The sequence below is a fragment of the Globicephala melas genome, chromosome 4 (genome assembly GCF_963455315.2).
Source record: "Globicephala melas chromosome 4, mGloMel1.2, whole genome shotgun sequence".
In the NCBI taxonomy this organism is placed as follows: domain Eukaryota; kingdom Metazoa; phylum Chordata; class Mammalia; order Artiodactyla; family Delphinidae; genus Globicephala; species Globicephala melas.
In genome coordinates this window covers 125,532,071-125,548,628 of record NC_083317.1, presented here as the reverse complement: position 1 = coordinate 125,548,628, position 16,558 = coordinate 125,532,071, and the positions used below count along the sequence as shown (strand labels likewise).

Here is a 16,558-nt window from a genome sequence, read left to right as displayed (position 1 = left end):
CCTTGGGAGGAATGAGAGGGATGACCGTGTTTTAACATCGGTACTTTTCTGGTACTTTTCAAAGTGAGGTCTGCATTGATGTCATTATTAAAAATGCATATTCCAAGCTGCACCTAGATGTGCTCTCTGGCAGTGAGGCTTAAGAACTTTCATTTTTTCCCAAGCATCCTAGGTGATTCTTACACGTGAGTGGAGAGCCGTGGGTCAGCACTGACTGTAGAGGGACTACTTCTTTTCAGTCATCCAAGGTTCTTTGATTAACCTAGCTCTAAGGTAACCGAGCTCTAAGGTAAACAAGGACCACTTTGCTATTATGACCAAATGGCCAATTTTATGAGTATGGAATAAAAGGATAAAGTCATTATATCTCAAAAAAATGTTTAGTTTAAAAAAAAAAGGATATGGGGCTTCCCTGGTGGCACAATGGTTGAGAGTCTGCCTGCCTATGCAGGGGACACGGGTTCGTGCCCCGGTCCAGGAGGATCCCACATGCTGCGGAGCAGCTGGGCCCGTGAGCCATGGCCGCTGAGCCTGTGCGTCCGGAGCCTGTGCTCCGCAACGGGAGAGGCCACAACAGTGAGAGGCCCGCGTACCGCAAAAAAAAAAAAAAAAAGGATATGAATTTCTTAGGTTGTAAATGTTTTATAGAGTTTAATCCAATTTCATTTTTGAAGTTGGTTTCTAATAATACCCTTAATTTACATGTCTAATATATGCATCTGTCAATTCTGATTTATGTAAATTGTAGATGGTCTTGTTCACTTGCAATATAGGACATAATCTAGAGTTGCAAAAGTAACCTAAAGCTAACTATTCTCACCAAGCACTAAAATATTAGTCCCTTTGGGGGACCATTTTTCTTAAAAGTTTTTACTTTTCATTTCAAGTGTTGTTTAGATTAGTGCTTCTGTAGCTGTTCTGTGTAATGGTTAATAGGTACCTACCAGCTCCCCCAAAGAAAAAGAGTTCAGTGATCTAGTAGGCTTGGGAAACACTGGGGTAGACAAAGTGAAACAGGTTTTTACTGCAGATTACAGATCCTCTGAGAGCCCCTAACATGTGGATGTGCACACTAACTCTACAAGAAAGGGATGGAAATCTCAGGGTTTGCCAAGCTCATTTAGTTTCATGGAACATTCCACTGGATGAACATTCAGAGGACCACAGTTTGTCAAATACTCAGTTTAACCCACCGGCAAACTCTATCAGGGGGATCAGGCTGCTTTCACTTAGATGCACTGCCCTCAAGACCCAGGCCTAGGAAAATGTTTCACAACTGGGGGTGCACATTAGATCACATGGGGAGCTCCCTCAAACACAAACCTCCCACTCTCAACATCCAAGTTCAAGCACTGATCAAAATAATGGGAATCACAGTCTACTTGACCATCACCAACTCTCGCTCCCACCATCCTCAAATCATGACCAGCATTTCTGACTAATACTCCAATCCCTACCACTCCCATTATACTGATAGTGCCACCATCATCATACAATGACCAACGAGGCCACTGCCATGACCATCACCATCACCATGACCTGGCCATCACTACCACCACCACCACCATTACCACCACACTGAGCAACCAACACCACTGCTATTATTACCCCGTGACCCACACTACTGCCACTGCCACTACTGCAACCATCCCCCGCACTGTAGCCACGACAACTGCTGTCAGAGCAAGTCACCACCACTGCTCCCCTGTTGCCACCATCTTTCTTATGTCCAGTCTGGAGATAAAAAACACAGTGTTCTTATTCCAGGTTGCATTCAAAGGTTGGAAGACGAGATATAATTGCACATATTTATCCCTAGGTACCAACAGCCACCAAGCGGCACCAGACATGGTGTCCCGGTAGAATCCTGGGATCTAGAGTCTCAACAGAATCTCTGATCCAAGGCATGAGTCCCTCAGTTACCTCTGTGACAAGAGTAAAAAATGCCACACAGGGCTGCCATGCCAGTTTATCTGATGGGAAAATTCAGCCCCAATCTGCTTTCAGAAAGCTGCTTTCAGGAAGCTGGACCTCAGCTAGTTGTTGGGGAGAGACCCTGGTGCTAGCCATGTGGCAACCATAAGGGGCTTTAAACCCAGCTCAAAATGCCGCTTGTTACTGCTTAAGGAGCTAGTCCTGGGGGATCACAGCAGAAAAGGACTTAACTTACTCAGCTATATGCTCTAGTTTATGTAATTAAATTATTTTAAAGTTATATTTTATGTATGCACTGCATTTATTGTACATATATAAATGTATAATAATAATACAGACAGTCCTTGACTTTTTGATGGTGCAAAAGTGATATGCACTCAGTAGAAACCATACTTTGAAGTTTTGATTTTGACCTTTCCCAGGCTAGTGATATGCAGTACATACTCTCTTGGGATGCTGGGGCAGCGGTAGCAGCCACAGTTCCTAGTCAGCCGCGCGATCACCAGGGTAAACAACCGCTCTACTTACAACCATTCTGTACTCATACAACCATTCTGTTTTTCACTTTCAGAACAGTATTCAATGAATTATATGAGACAGTCAGCCCTTTATTGTAGGATAGACTTTGTGTTAAATAATTTTGCCCAGCCAAATGTAAATGTTCTGAGCACATTTAATGTAGGCGAGTCTAAGCTATGATGTTTGGGAGGTCAGATGTAGTAAACGCATTTTCGAATTTCAGTGTTCGCAACTTACGATGGGTTGATCTGGATGTAATCCCATCACCAGTGGAGGAAGATCTGTCATGAGTGGCATACACTGAGTGCCAACAAAGTATTGGGAACTGTGCTAAAGGCTTTACATATAGCATCTCTTTAATCCTCATACTCTTTTACAAAAAGAAGAGAGGTTAAGGGCTTCCCTGGTGGCGCAGTGGTTGAGAGTCCGCCTGCCGATGCAGGGGACACGGGTTCGTGCCCCGGTCCGGGAAGATCCCACATGCCGTGAGCCATGGCCGTTGAACCTGCGCGTCCGGAGCCTGTGCTCCGCAACGAGAGAGGCCACAACAGTGAGAGGCCCGCATACCGCAAAAAATGAAGAGAGGTTAAGTGCCCCAGGTCACAAAGTGAATTCATTGTAGCACTGGAGTGTGAACCTAGGTAGTCTGGTTCCAGGGACACTCTTAGCTCAAACTCTACACTGAGCTGTACACACGTCATCCTGCATGGAGCGATTCAAGGTATGTTCAAGGGTATTATTGATTATATGCGATTTGTCTCACGTGCTAATTTTTGAGCCTAGTCTCAGAGGAGATGTAAATTCACTACATTCCAAGAGGTAGAAGAGACATGAAAGACCACCAAGTGCAAAGCAATTCAGTGCAAAATATGAAGGTGGAGAGACAACTACTCTCCAGGCAAAGTTCTCATAAATTCATGTAATAAGCACGCGATGAGGGGGCAGCGGTGTGCAGGGCACTGGGCAAGGCAATGCCAGCCTCCTGCTTCTTATTCTATAGCTTGTGTGTGTTGAAGTCCTCAGCAGGCTCAGGAAAAGATATCCTGGGTTCAAATAGCTTCAAAGTTTTCCAAGCACTTCCACAGATGGCAGCAGCACTACAGACTGATGGGGGATGATTCAGAGAGCAGTGCAGGGACTGCCTGCCAGGGGATCGCCATTCTTCCTCCTCACCCTAGTTCATTCCTTACACATCTTGATACGAGAAATGGTCACTTCGCAAATGTACCTATTGTTAACTCTTAAAAATACACAAATATATGCAGACTTATGTGTATATTCTACACATACGCAGACATACAGATTTTTTAAAAAAAGAGATGGACTCCTTCAAATATCGTTAAGCTGTGTCCTACTCTGAGTGTCTACAGTGTGGCCAGGACCATTGTCAGGGATGCTCTGACTCCTGTAGATTCTCACAATAATCTCAGAATCCCCGAAGATTTCATAACTGGCTTGGCCAAGGTTGCAATAGGATGGAAATGGCAGCGCTGGGATTTGAAAGGTCCCAGGTCCATTCGTCTGGCTCTGAAGTTTTGCTTCTTGACATGATCTGTGCTTGTTTTAACCATACCAAGTAACTCTTAGATTAAGATTCTTCACCTCTAAAGTGGGAGGAAAACAATGCTACCTCATGGGCTTGTTTGGGGGGGGATTAATAACAGAATGTATGTAAAAACATTTTGTAATATGTGAGGAGCCATTCAAATGTAATATTATTACTATTATTTTGGTTTCAAGTAATAAAATTATTTTTACTATATAGCGAAGTTGCTTATTTATCTGGATAATGGTTTCAATATAATTATTGGTTTCCTTGGTAGTTGTACATCTTTTAGCTTTTTATTTCAGAATAGTTTTAGACTTCAATGAAGATAGTACAAAGACTTCCCACATATTCTTCACTAGACTTCTGCTAATGTTAACATCTTATATAAGCATGATACAGTGATCTAAACCAGGAAAATAACATTAACACCATTCACTAATCTATAGACCTCGTTCATACTTCCCCTATTTTGTCCACAATGGCTTTTTTTCTAATGTAGGGTCTGATCCAGGATTCCCAGTCACATCACATGTGACTGTCCTATCTCCTTGGTTTCCTCTAATCAGGGACAGCTTCTCAGGCTCTCATAACCTTTAGAAAAGGAGGTGCCAGTTATTTTGTAGAACATCCCTCAGTTTGGTCAGTCTGATGTTTTCTCATGAGTAGATTGAGGTTATGTACCTTAGGCAAGAATATCTCAGACATGACGTTGTGTCTGTCTCGGTGCACCATATCAGGGGGCACATGATGTTGATCTGTTTTGATTCTGCTGATATTACCTTTAATATTTTGTTGAGGTTGTGTCTGCCAGATTTCTCTATTGTGAAGTCACTATTTTTTCCTGGGTATTTGTAATGAACAAGGATCTTGTGGGAAAGTGCTTTGAGACTATGCAAATATCATACTTTCACCCACTAATTTTAGCATCCATTGAGGATTCTGGTGTGCAACAATCATTACTATGATGTTGGCCAAATGGTGATTTTCTATTTCCAACATTCTTTCTACAGTATTAATTACAATTCTACTGCAAGGAAGAAATGTTGCCTTTCCTGCACTTATTCATTAAATCACTTATTTATGTCAATACGGACTCATGAATATTTATTTTATTCTGTGGGGTGGAATCCATGATCATTATTTTGTTCCTCAGATTATCCCAGATTTACCCAATGGAAGCTCCTTTAAGTTGCCTCCTTTGTTTTTCTGACATGCTCCCATCATTTATTAAGTATTCCCTTGCTTTCTGGAACCACAAGACATTCATGCTCATCCTGTACTTTCTCTGCCCCTGCTCTGGAATTAATCATTTTTCTAAGAAACTTGGGTTTCTTTTATTAGAGACCAAGAGGGCTAGTTGCGCTCATTGCTTCTGGAATTTTGTGGTTTCTAGGCACCTCTTAGAAGACAGAACTAGAAATTATATATACATATATTCTCACACATGTGTACACACACCTTGCTGTATTTATTTCTGTAACTATCCATCTGGATATCTATTAAAAACCATGAGTTCATATTGAAACTTCCGATTCTAATCCAACACCACAGAGTTCATTCTAGCCTTCCCCTCCTTTCCTTATTTGTACCTCCTTTTTTTAACACTGAGATACCTGGCTCTGTCACCCACAATAACTTACTCATTTGCTTGATCCTACTATGATTTACATAGAGTAGTTTCAAAATTGCTTACCTACACTCCCGTGGAAAATACATTTTCTAACTAGAGAACAGTATTTATGCACTTTTTTTTTTTTGGCTTTAGCCTTGCAGTATCCAGTCACAATGATGCTTTCCAAGTTACTGAAGTTGGTTCTTTCCTTTCCCATTGGCTCCGGTGTGGTAATGTATTCATTTATAATAGAGATAGGCTCATTTGTTACTGTCTGTATTACCGCTTGGGTTCCCCTCACAGCCTGGTTGACCTTAATTATACAGGTAGTTTTTTGGGGTGTGAGATTCTGTGGTTCTAAGAGACAGACTGAAAATAGTGGTATGCTCAGAGAAGGCTCTCTCCTCCCTCTTCCTAGTTTCTACCCCATTCCCATCCTGAATTCTTTTCACTCTGTTCCCATTCGCCCGCTTGAAGGAACCAATCTCATTAGCTTATAAAATCCATTCTTAAATGATTTTGTCCTCTTAAGATTTATCTTCCCTATAATGATCAGTAACTCATCAATCTCCCCAAGGTCGAACCCTCTCTCAACAACCTCATCTCTAGAAGTACTTATACAGACACATCTTTTCAATGCGTTTTAATTAATGCCCTTTGTGCTGTTGGGAGTGTTACTTCGCTGTTTTATCTGATGTTGGCTTGGATTTTCTGAATGCTCTTGCATGAGTTCTCTTTAGGACCTGCTTAGAAAAGCAGGCAAATGCTGGTGCCTGATTCTGAATGATCTTTGCTTCCCATTTGGAAGACCGAGATGGTTGCAGGTCCTGGCATATTAACTCGGCAGCTGTCTCCTCAGGGAGTTGAAAGTTCAGCCTGACTGGCTGGTATGGTGGCAGGAGCAGCAGGTAGAGACAGCATGGTTTGCTCAGGAGATGGGGACCCGCATGGAGAGATGACAAGAGCACTGGCTTTGCATTCTAAGAGACTGGGGCTTTGTCTTTTACTTGCTGGGGAGATCTCATGCAAAATGTATCACCTCTCCAGGCCTCAAGTTTACTTACACCTGTAAAATGGGAATATTAATACTCACAGCACTGTTTTGAGGATGACATGATTCTATTTAAAAACCCCTGGTGTGGAAGAGGTCCACTGAAAAGACAGTGTCACTTCCTCACTTCACCCTTTCATCCTTACATTCATAAAATATGCTGCTTCAATCTTTCTTTTTTTTTTAAAATTAAGTTTTTGAGATAATTGCTGATTTAAAAGCAGTTGTAAGAAATAATGCAGGACAATCCCATGTGCCCTTCACCCCGTTTCCCCCAGTGGTAGCATCTTCCAGCATGATACTTGATATCACACCCAGGACTGAGACTGATCAAATCCACCGATCTTATTCGGCTTTCACCAGTTCCACATGCACTCACTTGCTCATTTGAGTGTGTGTGTTGAGTTCTATGAAATTTCGTTTCATCTGTAGGTTTCATGGATCCACCAGCAACAGCAAACTACATGATAGTTCCCTCACCACCAGGAACCCTCGTGTTGTCCTTTTATAACCACACCCACTTCCCTCCCATTGCTCCCAAGCCCTCATCCTAACCCCTGGCTATCACGAGTCTATTCTTATTTATATAGTTTTGTCATCTCAAGACCGTTATATAAATGGAATCATTTAATACATAACCTTTTAGGATTGGCTTTTTTCACACAGCAATACTCCCTGGACAGTCATCAAAGTTGTTGTGTGTATAGTTTGTTTCTTATTATACTGAGCCTATTCTATGGTATGGATGTATCCCAGTTTAATTGTTCCCCCCCTGAAGGATACCTGGATTGTCTCCAGTTTTTAATTATTATAAATGAAGCTGTAATGAACATTTGAGTACAGGTTTTGTGTGAGCATAAATTTTCATTTGTCTGGGATAAATGCCCATGTGTGTAACTGCTGGGTTATATGGTAGTTGCACTTTTAGTTTTACAGAAAACTGCCAAGCTGTTTTCCAGAGAGGTTGAGCCATTTTACGTTCCCACCAGAAATTACGAATGGTCCTTTTTCTCTCCATCCTTTCAAGCACTTAGTGTCATCATTATTTTTTATTTTAGCCATTTTAATAGGTGTATGGTAATACCCTGTTATGTTTTTAAAGTTGCATTTCCCTAATGACTAATGTTGTCAAATACGTTTTCATGTGTTTATTTGCCATCTGTATCCTCTTCAGTGAAATGTGTCTTTGCCCATTTCCTTATTGGACTGTTTGTATTTTTATTACATTTTGAGAATTATTTATTTTAAGTGAGGTAAAATTGGTATATAATATTATATTAGATTCAGGTGTACAACCTAAGTCGATATTTGTATACACTACAAATGATCACCATGATAAGTCTAGTTACCATCCATCACCATACAGCTGACCCCCTTCCCCATTTAGCACCCCTGCCAAACCCCTTCCCCTCTGGTAACCACTAATCGGCTCTCTGTATCTATGAGTTTGTTTTTGTTTTGTCTGTTCATTTGTTTTGTTTTTTAGGTTGCACATATAAGTGAAATCATATGGTATTTGTCATTCTCTCTCTGACTTATTTCACTTCTAAGTCCATCCATGTTGTCGCAGATGGCAAGATTTCCTTTTTGTTTTTAACGACTGAGTAGTATTCCATTGTATATATATATACCATATCTTCTTTATCCATTCATCTGTTGATGGGCACTTTGTATCCATATCTTGACTATTGTAAATAATGTTGCAATGAACATAGGGGTGCATGTATCTTTTCAAATCAGTGTTTTCATATTCTTTGGGTAAATACCCAGAAGTGGGATAGCTGGATCATATGGTAGCTCTATTTTTAACTTTCTGAGAAACCTCCATACTGTTTTCCATAGTGGCTGCACCAACATTCCCACCAATAGGGTATGAGGGTGAGATTCTTTATGTATTCGGGACTCCAGTTTTTTGCCGGATATGTGTTTTGCTATTTCAACTCTTTTTGAAGAATAAAACAGCAAAAAATTAAACAAAAAACATTGATTTCTTTTAGCTTTCTATCTGGTTGGGGGAAAGGAGAAGAGGGTGAGAAACGAGGGGAAGAGGTGGGAAGCATCTTATGGTTTATGAGGACACAAGCAATGGCTCCCATCTTTCACAGCACGTGCACATGAGCTGCAGTGAGGCAGATGCAAACCAGAATACCGGGGTGTGCAGGGTGCTCGGGAAGTGTCTGAGGGCCTTGATACAAGGCACACTCACAGGTGAGGTTCTGTTCACCCCCTAACCTGGCACAACCGAGTCTGGTGTGAGAGTACATACCGTGGAAACTGCCCCCCTCAGAGACCCTGCCAGGATCTGTTTCCCTTCAGGCTACATCCCAAAGTAGAGACAGAGGATAAGGAAAATGCTGATTTGTTATTAAATCAGAACAGCACCTCCTCTTGAAGGAATTTGGAGGGTAACATTGGTGCAGCCTCAAACCCTTAAAGCCTCAGAAGATGAGGAACAAATTGTCTTGGTTCCAAACAATTGCTGGCGTGATTCAACATTCTTAAATCTACCTTCTCCAGAAAGATCTCTTAAATTAGAAACGTGAAAATGAACAGTTTTTCAGACCAGGCTGGGGTAATGCCCATGAATATATATTAAAATCACTCTGATTAATAAATGTCCGTGTGAGCCCAAGATTAAAGTAACATGCTGAGCTTATATAATATTTACTCATGCTCTGATGATACCTCCGAAAGCCCAGAAGACCCAGAACTGGGGCTGTCACTGCCTTAAATAGAATTATTATAGCTTAATTTTCCTCCTTACCTCAGACTGTACTGCACCACCATATCATGGTGCATTTAATTCTCTCAATATTCACTGTGTAATAAAGGATCAAAATTAAAGTCACAGGGGTAGCAAAAGTAACGTGCATCACACTGGACACTGACCAGACATTTTTATTTAACACAGAAAACTGCTGGTGTAGCAATCCCACTACTGGGCATATACCCTGAGAAAACCATAATTCAAAAAGAGTCGTGTACCAAAATGTTCATTGCAGCTCTATTTACAACAGCCCGGAAATGGAAACAACCTAAGTGTCCATCATCAGATGAATGGATAAAGAAGATGTGGCACATATATACAATGGAATATTACTCAGCCATAAAAAGAAATGAAATTGAGCTATTTGTAATGAGGTGGATGGACCTAGAGTCTGTCATACAGAGTGAAGTGAGTCAGAAAGAGAAAGACAAATACCGTATGCTAACACATATATATGGAATTTAAGGAAAAAAATGTCATGAAGAACCTAGGGGTAAGACAGGAATAAAGACACAGGCCTACTAGAGAATGGACTTGAGGATATGGGGAGGGGGAAGGGTAAGCTGTGACAAAGCGAGAGAGAGGCATGGGCATATATACACTACCAAACGTAAAATAGATAGCTAGTGGGAAGCAGCCGCATAGCACAGGGAGATCAGCTTGGTGCTTTGTGACCACCTGGAGGGGTGGGATAGGGAGGGTGGGAGGGAGGGAGATGCAGGAGGGAAGAGATATGGGAACACATGTATAACTGATTCACTTTGTTATAAAGCAGAAACTAACACACCATTGTAAAGCAATTATACTCCAATAAAGATATAAAAAAAAATTACATTTCAGTTATTTAGTTCCAGGTTTTTTGCACTGAGGTTTGATAAAGTGATCTCTACAATTTTTCGCTTGGGAAATTTAGTTAAATTTTCTTTGAGGCATATTATATGGTCCTTTCTCACAAATATTATAAAAATAACAGAAAATAAAGTACTTTCCCTGAGCTAAATAAAAGAAAAAAAAAAAGAAAACTGCTGGTGTAAATGATATTGTAATAACTATGCTCCAATTTAAAATGCAAGTCACTGAGAGGAACTCCTGGGAGCCATAAAATACCTTTCCCCTCCTCAAGGTTGTCCAAAGGGAAGAAAAGGAGAAGGCTTTCAACCAGGTTGTTATCTTTACGATGCAATTTAATCTGGGATGCCACAAATGTGTGGGGCAGGATTGTTAGGCAATAATATCATAAAGTATCAAGAAAGTGCTAAAGAAAACAGAAGAAACAATTCTGCGGTTTTCTCACTTCCATGCGTAGATGTGAGAATATTATGTTAACCTGTCTGGTGGTGGCCACAGGACCGGGAGCTACTCTGAGCCCGCACTGCGGGGGGCCTGCTCAGGATGCAAGTGGAGAGACCAAACGTGTATTGGATTTGTCGAGTAGGCTAGACCCTTCACACATCATCTCGTTGAGCCCTTATAATAAATAACCTTTAAAGTTAGGAGATACTTTTCCCATGTTGCAGTTGAGGAAACACATGTCGGAGGGGTCAAGTAAATTGTTCAAGGTCATGCACTAGAAGGCGGATTTGATGCTAAGGCTGCCTTCAAAGTCAGTGTTCTCTCTGTGACCCCACGGTCATAGGGAAGGGAGCACGTCCTTTCTATGGTTCACCATTCTGCGTTCTTTCTCCTGTAGGTTGTGGCATCCAAGGGAAAGCAGGAAAAGAGATGAGAATCTCGGGATCAACATCAAGTCAGAGCCGAGCGTGGCTGGGAGGCAGCCAGGGCCAGTTGGGGCCTGTGAGCAGGCAGAGGCACGGCCTCCTGGATTCTGCCTCAGCCAGGACAGAGATGTGGCTGAGAGCAGCTCTGTGCCCTCCCTGCTGCATGCACCTAGAAGACCAATGCTCTGCTTTCTGGGGGCATCTATTGAATCAATTATAAACAAAGCACAGAGAATAAAATCTGGAAAATATAGTTTGGGAAGCTGAATTCCAACCAGAGCGAAAGTCGGGAAACCTAGTCTGACACTGACAGTTTCTGAGCACTTGGAAAAAGTGATCACTGTTCAGAGTTAGCAAGAGTTTGCTGAGAATAAGTCATTTCCCTATTCGGTAGCGTTTTCAGATGGGCAGGCAAGTAACCACCATGAAGGCAGAACCTCATCCAGGCATTTGCCAAGGTCTCATAAGATCACCTTGGCAACAGGGTGGGAAATGCACACGGGGCCACGCTGCAGGCAGGAGGAGTTGTCCAGGGCCGTGCACTTGCCCCCAAGGCTGAGTCCTGGTCACTCTGGAGAAGAGGGCTTGAACTCTGAGTCAGCCATCCCTGGCAGCAGATGGGGTCCGGCTATCCAGGTACAGGCTGCTGAGAGTATTCTAGCAGGTGATTTTCTGGAGGCCATCTATCTGAGGATCCCTGTGCCCAGGTTCCATCCATGGCAGAGACTTTACTTCGTAGGCATCTGATGAGACACTTGGTCAAAGGGCTTCAGTGAGCTCCCTTCACCTAAAGTCCACATTCCTTACCTGGCATTTCAGACTCCAAAATCAAGCCCCGACCACTTCCCTACTTTCTATGAGTCCACCCAGACTCTGCTCTCATCAAATCTGTCTTTGGGACTTGCACGTTCAGGAGCCTGCTGGTGCATCTCTGCAGCACAGGGCAGTGAGAAGAACACTGGCCTAGGGGCCCAAGGCCTGGGTTCAGGCCCCAGCTCCCCCACGTGCTAACTTTGTAAGTGATAACCTCTCCAAGGCTCCGTTTCCCTGTCTATAAAGGTAGGGACAACACTACCTCCTGACCTTGAATACCTGCTGTGCCCCAGGCTTGCACTTCCACAGTCTCCTGTAATCATTAAAGCCCATGTGATGTTCTCTCGCGCGGGACTCTCAAAGTCAACAGGTCTGAAGATGAACTTGTCCCTCCCCAAGTCTGCTCCACTTCCAGACTCTCTCCTTCTCCGTGGGTGGCGCTCTCTCTCTCCCTCAGACCCAATCCACTATCAGGCCAGCGTCACCCTGTAATGACCTTCCCCATCCACCAACTTCTTTTCATTGACATGTCACCCTCTCATCAAAAGTATTGCTTAAATTGCCTCTTAACTGGCTTCCCTCCGCCCGCTCTTTAGTGCTAGGATGGCGGGGGCAGATACAAAGAGGAGGGAGGGAAAGGCAGATCTTCCCACAGCTCTTAGGATGAAAAACAGACTCCTTAACGATGGCCGGCAAGGCCCTCACGGTCTGCTCCCCAACCCTTTCCTCACCTCCTGTAACACTCCCCTCTGTTCCTGCTTCCCGGTCATCCCTCAGCGGCTCTGTCCTCTTCCCACAAGGAGCCTTTGTACACGCACTTTCCTGGTCCAAGAGTGCTCTTTCCCTGCATCCCCTGACCCAGGCCAACCTCACTTTCAACCTAAAATGTGCCTCACTATTCTTCTCCAGCTCAGTCCTTACATTTTCAGAAACACTTGCCCTGGATTCCTGCCTCTGTCAAGTTGCCTCACTGTTCACCCTGATAGCATCAGGAACTCCCCTCAGAGGCATTTGTCATCCGAGTAATTTTACCTCTGTGGGATCTGATTAACGTCTGCTTCCTTGTTACAAACTGAATACTTGTGTCCCCTCCAAATTCATATGTTGAGACCGTACTCCCTGATGTGATGGTATTAGGAGATGGGGCCTTTGGGAGGTAATTGGGATTAGTCAGGGTCATGAGGGTGGGGCCCTCATGAATAGGATTCGTGACCTTATAAGAGTCACGAGAGAGCTTGCTTCCTCTCTCTGCTCTCCTCCATGTGAGGACATGATGAGAAGTCAGAGACTGAAACTCTGAAGAGTGCTCTTGCCACAAACTAACCATGCTGGCACCCTGATCTCAGACTTCCAGCCTCCAGACTGTGAGAAATAAATTTCTTTTGCTTACAAGCCACCCAGTCTATGGCATTTTTGCTTATAGCAGCCTAAACTGACCAAGGCACTCTCCCGGGGCACAGGGCTCACTTTTGTTGCCTCTGCTTCTAGCACAGTTTCCAGCACAGACAGGTGCTCAACAAGAAGTTTGTTGAGTGAATGGAGGCAACACGGATGGCATGGTGGCTACAAGCACAGACTGCAGGGCAGACTGTCTCTACCCTGTGTGTGATGTCAGGCAAGCCACTCAACTTCTCTGAGCTTCAGCTTCCCCATGTGTAAAATAGGGAGAGTGACAACATCCACCTCATAGGGTTGTTAGGAAGATTCAATGACCTTTGTTTAAATGTAATGTACTCAGAACACTACCTGACAAATAGTGAGGATGGTCTGTGTTTGTTAAATATGTAAAATGAACAGGTGCTAAATAATCATTAAATGAAGAAGTATTAATGAAGCTGACAGAAAACCTGATTTTAAAAAAGGAACACAAGTGGCTTGTTGTTGAAATATAGGCCAATGGCCAAGTCATGCTGACTAGAAATAACAAACTGTCTACGTAACAGAAAGCAGGATTTAAATTTAATTCAACCTTTGTTAGTAAGTTTGTGACTACATGTTGGGAAAACAACTACTTACAACTGGGAATACATCCAACATCTTAAGAGAAATGCCGGCTCAAATTCTTAATCCAGAGAAAGCTTTAGGTATGACGGATGCTACTGATTAGTCATACGCTGGGCTGAGTCACTTCTGTCAAAAATCAGCAAACCAAGATAAAACTCCCAAATGAACTTTTAAAAACCACCCACGCCCACTACGCGAATTCATCCATCAAGGCTTTGAGAATCTTCTTTGAGAGTTCCCCACACAGCACACAGTGCGCCTATGATTAGAGGACAACACTATAAAATACAGAAAATCCACAGATACCACACATTCCTACCAGCCCTTATCATATTCCCCAATATTTTCAAGTAAAGGAGTATAAAAAAATAGCTGGCTCAACATTTCATCCTCTGAGCATGAATGACTTTTTGTCAGGGTATTAACAACGAAAATCTTCAGACCTAAGTTTTCATCCAATGTATAATTGTTTCTTACTATAAAGGGGTGTGCTATCGCAGGACTAAAGACAGTAAAAAGCTGTGATATATTATAGTGCGTCTGTCAGTTTTTAAGGTTTTGCTGTTGCTTCAGGAGAAAAAGGAAGGAAGGACAGTTGCAGTTTGAAGAAGGGGTGCTTGGCAAAGGGGAAAGGGCTCAAAACAACAAAGTAATTAGAGCTACTGCAGCAAACTAGGAGTGAACTATTAATTTCTCCTCAAACGTACTACACAAATTGCTTCAGCTTGTTTAGTTCAATTTATATGAGTGTAATATCGAATTAAAATTGTGAGTTGTTTTAGTGAAAATACACCAACAGAAGGGAGATTTCATTTTCTTGATGAAAAGAGAAAGTCAGCTGTGAGGCCAGATTTTCATCCAGCCTTAACTGTGAGCTGATTCTGATTGAGAGAAAAGGCCCTGTTTAAATACTTGTCCCCGGAGAAATAAGGGGTCGGGTGATGGCTTGATGCACAGCTCTGCTGGCTATGGGAGGCTACAGCCAGCCACTGGGGCTGTGGGTAGGGGGAGAGGAAGCCCAGCTGTGCAGAGAAGGGAAATTCTCACCACGCACCCCTCTCCATGACCTGGTTCTCCCTACCTCCAGCCTCATTTCTCTCCCATGTGCTGGAACGTGATTCTCTTCCACCTCTGTGTTTTACCAGTGCTGCTTTCTCTGCCCATAATGCCCTCTAAACTATGCTTGGCTAAGTCTTTTATGTTCTTGAAGCCTTGGGTGTCATCTCTTCCGAAAAGCTTTCCCCAACCGCCAGGTGAGAGATGTCTCTCCATTGCATCTAGTGCCACAATCACTTGCCACCATGTGTCTCTCATCACCTACATTGTGCATCCCTCTTGGGCAGGAGATGCAATTTAATCGATTCTATTTCCAGCAACAGTGCCTGGCATGAAGAAGATGCAGTAGGTATCTGTGGAACGTTGAAAGATGTCAACCTGCTGTGTAACACACAAAGACACAGACAGCAGAATCCATTCTGGACTTTCAAAAATGACCAGGTACTTTCTATGCAAGAATGACTGAGAATAAAGGCAAGAAGATGCTCGAGGTCATATGTGAGGCCTCTCTACCTATTAATACTTTAAGTTACAGAAATCATATGCAATATAAAAATATATTGTATCCATATGATTAATTATTCATGCATTCTGTGGTTATTGTGAGCTTTAAGGATGAGGAATATTCTCTGACACCTCGCTGAGCCATGCTAGAGCCTGACCATGTGCTAAATGAGAGTCTGCAAGTACATGAAGTATCCAAAGTCTCCAATACAGTGTACAGATGTACCTGCCCGGGAAGCAGCACATTGCACAAAGCAGAGTACAGGCCCTGCCCTGAAAAACCTCAGAGCGAAGACAACAGGGGCATTTCTGATGAGTCAGGGTTGCCGGGAAAAGCCGCTTAGTAGCTAAGAGTCAAGCAGATGTTTATTCCAAGCAAAGTAGATGCTATACACCCTGAAAAGAACATGATTCCACAAACTACTTTAAGACATATAGGGAATACATTCCTACTTTCTGCCAGATAGAAATATTCTTTGTTTCCCCCACATACTTGCCTTAGGATAAATTTTGTGAAGTGGAATTGCTAGACTATGGATATATACTTTTTTTTTTTCTAAGAGATAAGGACATTTTATTTTTGACTTGTAAGAGATTGACAAGCTGTTTTCCACAGCCATTGAACTATTCACATTCCTTCCTGTAGTGTATGAGAAGTCCAATTACTCCACATCTTTGCCCATAGTTGGTATGACTGGTCTTTTTAATTTTGGCTGTTCTAATAGGGGTGCAGGGGTATCTCATTGTGATCTTATTCTGCATTTTCTGTATGCAGTTAAGCATCTTTATGTGCGTTTATTTGCCATCTATATAACTTCTTTGGTGAAGAGTCTGTTCAAATAGTTTCTCTAATTTTTACTGCGTTATTTGGTTTTTTAAAACATTACTGTATTGAGATGTTCTTATATATTCTGGACAAAAGTCCTTTAACAGATTTATGCTTTGCAAATCCTTTCTCCCAGGCTATGGCTTGTCTTTTATTCTCTTAGTGTCTTTTGAAGAGGAGAAGCTTTTAATTTTGATGAAATCT

The 16,558-nt window shown here is 42.5% G+C and overlaps 1 protein-coding gene across 1 annotated transcript in view; it reads right to left on the bottom strand.

Moving 5' to 3' along the window:
• NMNAT3 (nicotinamide nucleotide adenylyltransferase 3) overlaps positions 1-16,558 on the bottom strand; it is a 116,012-nt gene that overhangs the window by 42,666 nt on the left and 56,788 nt on the right. The gene's annotated exons all lie outside the window — the stretch shown is intronic.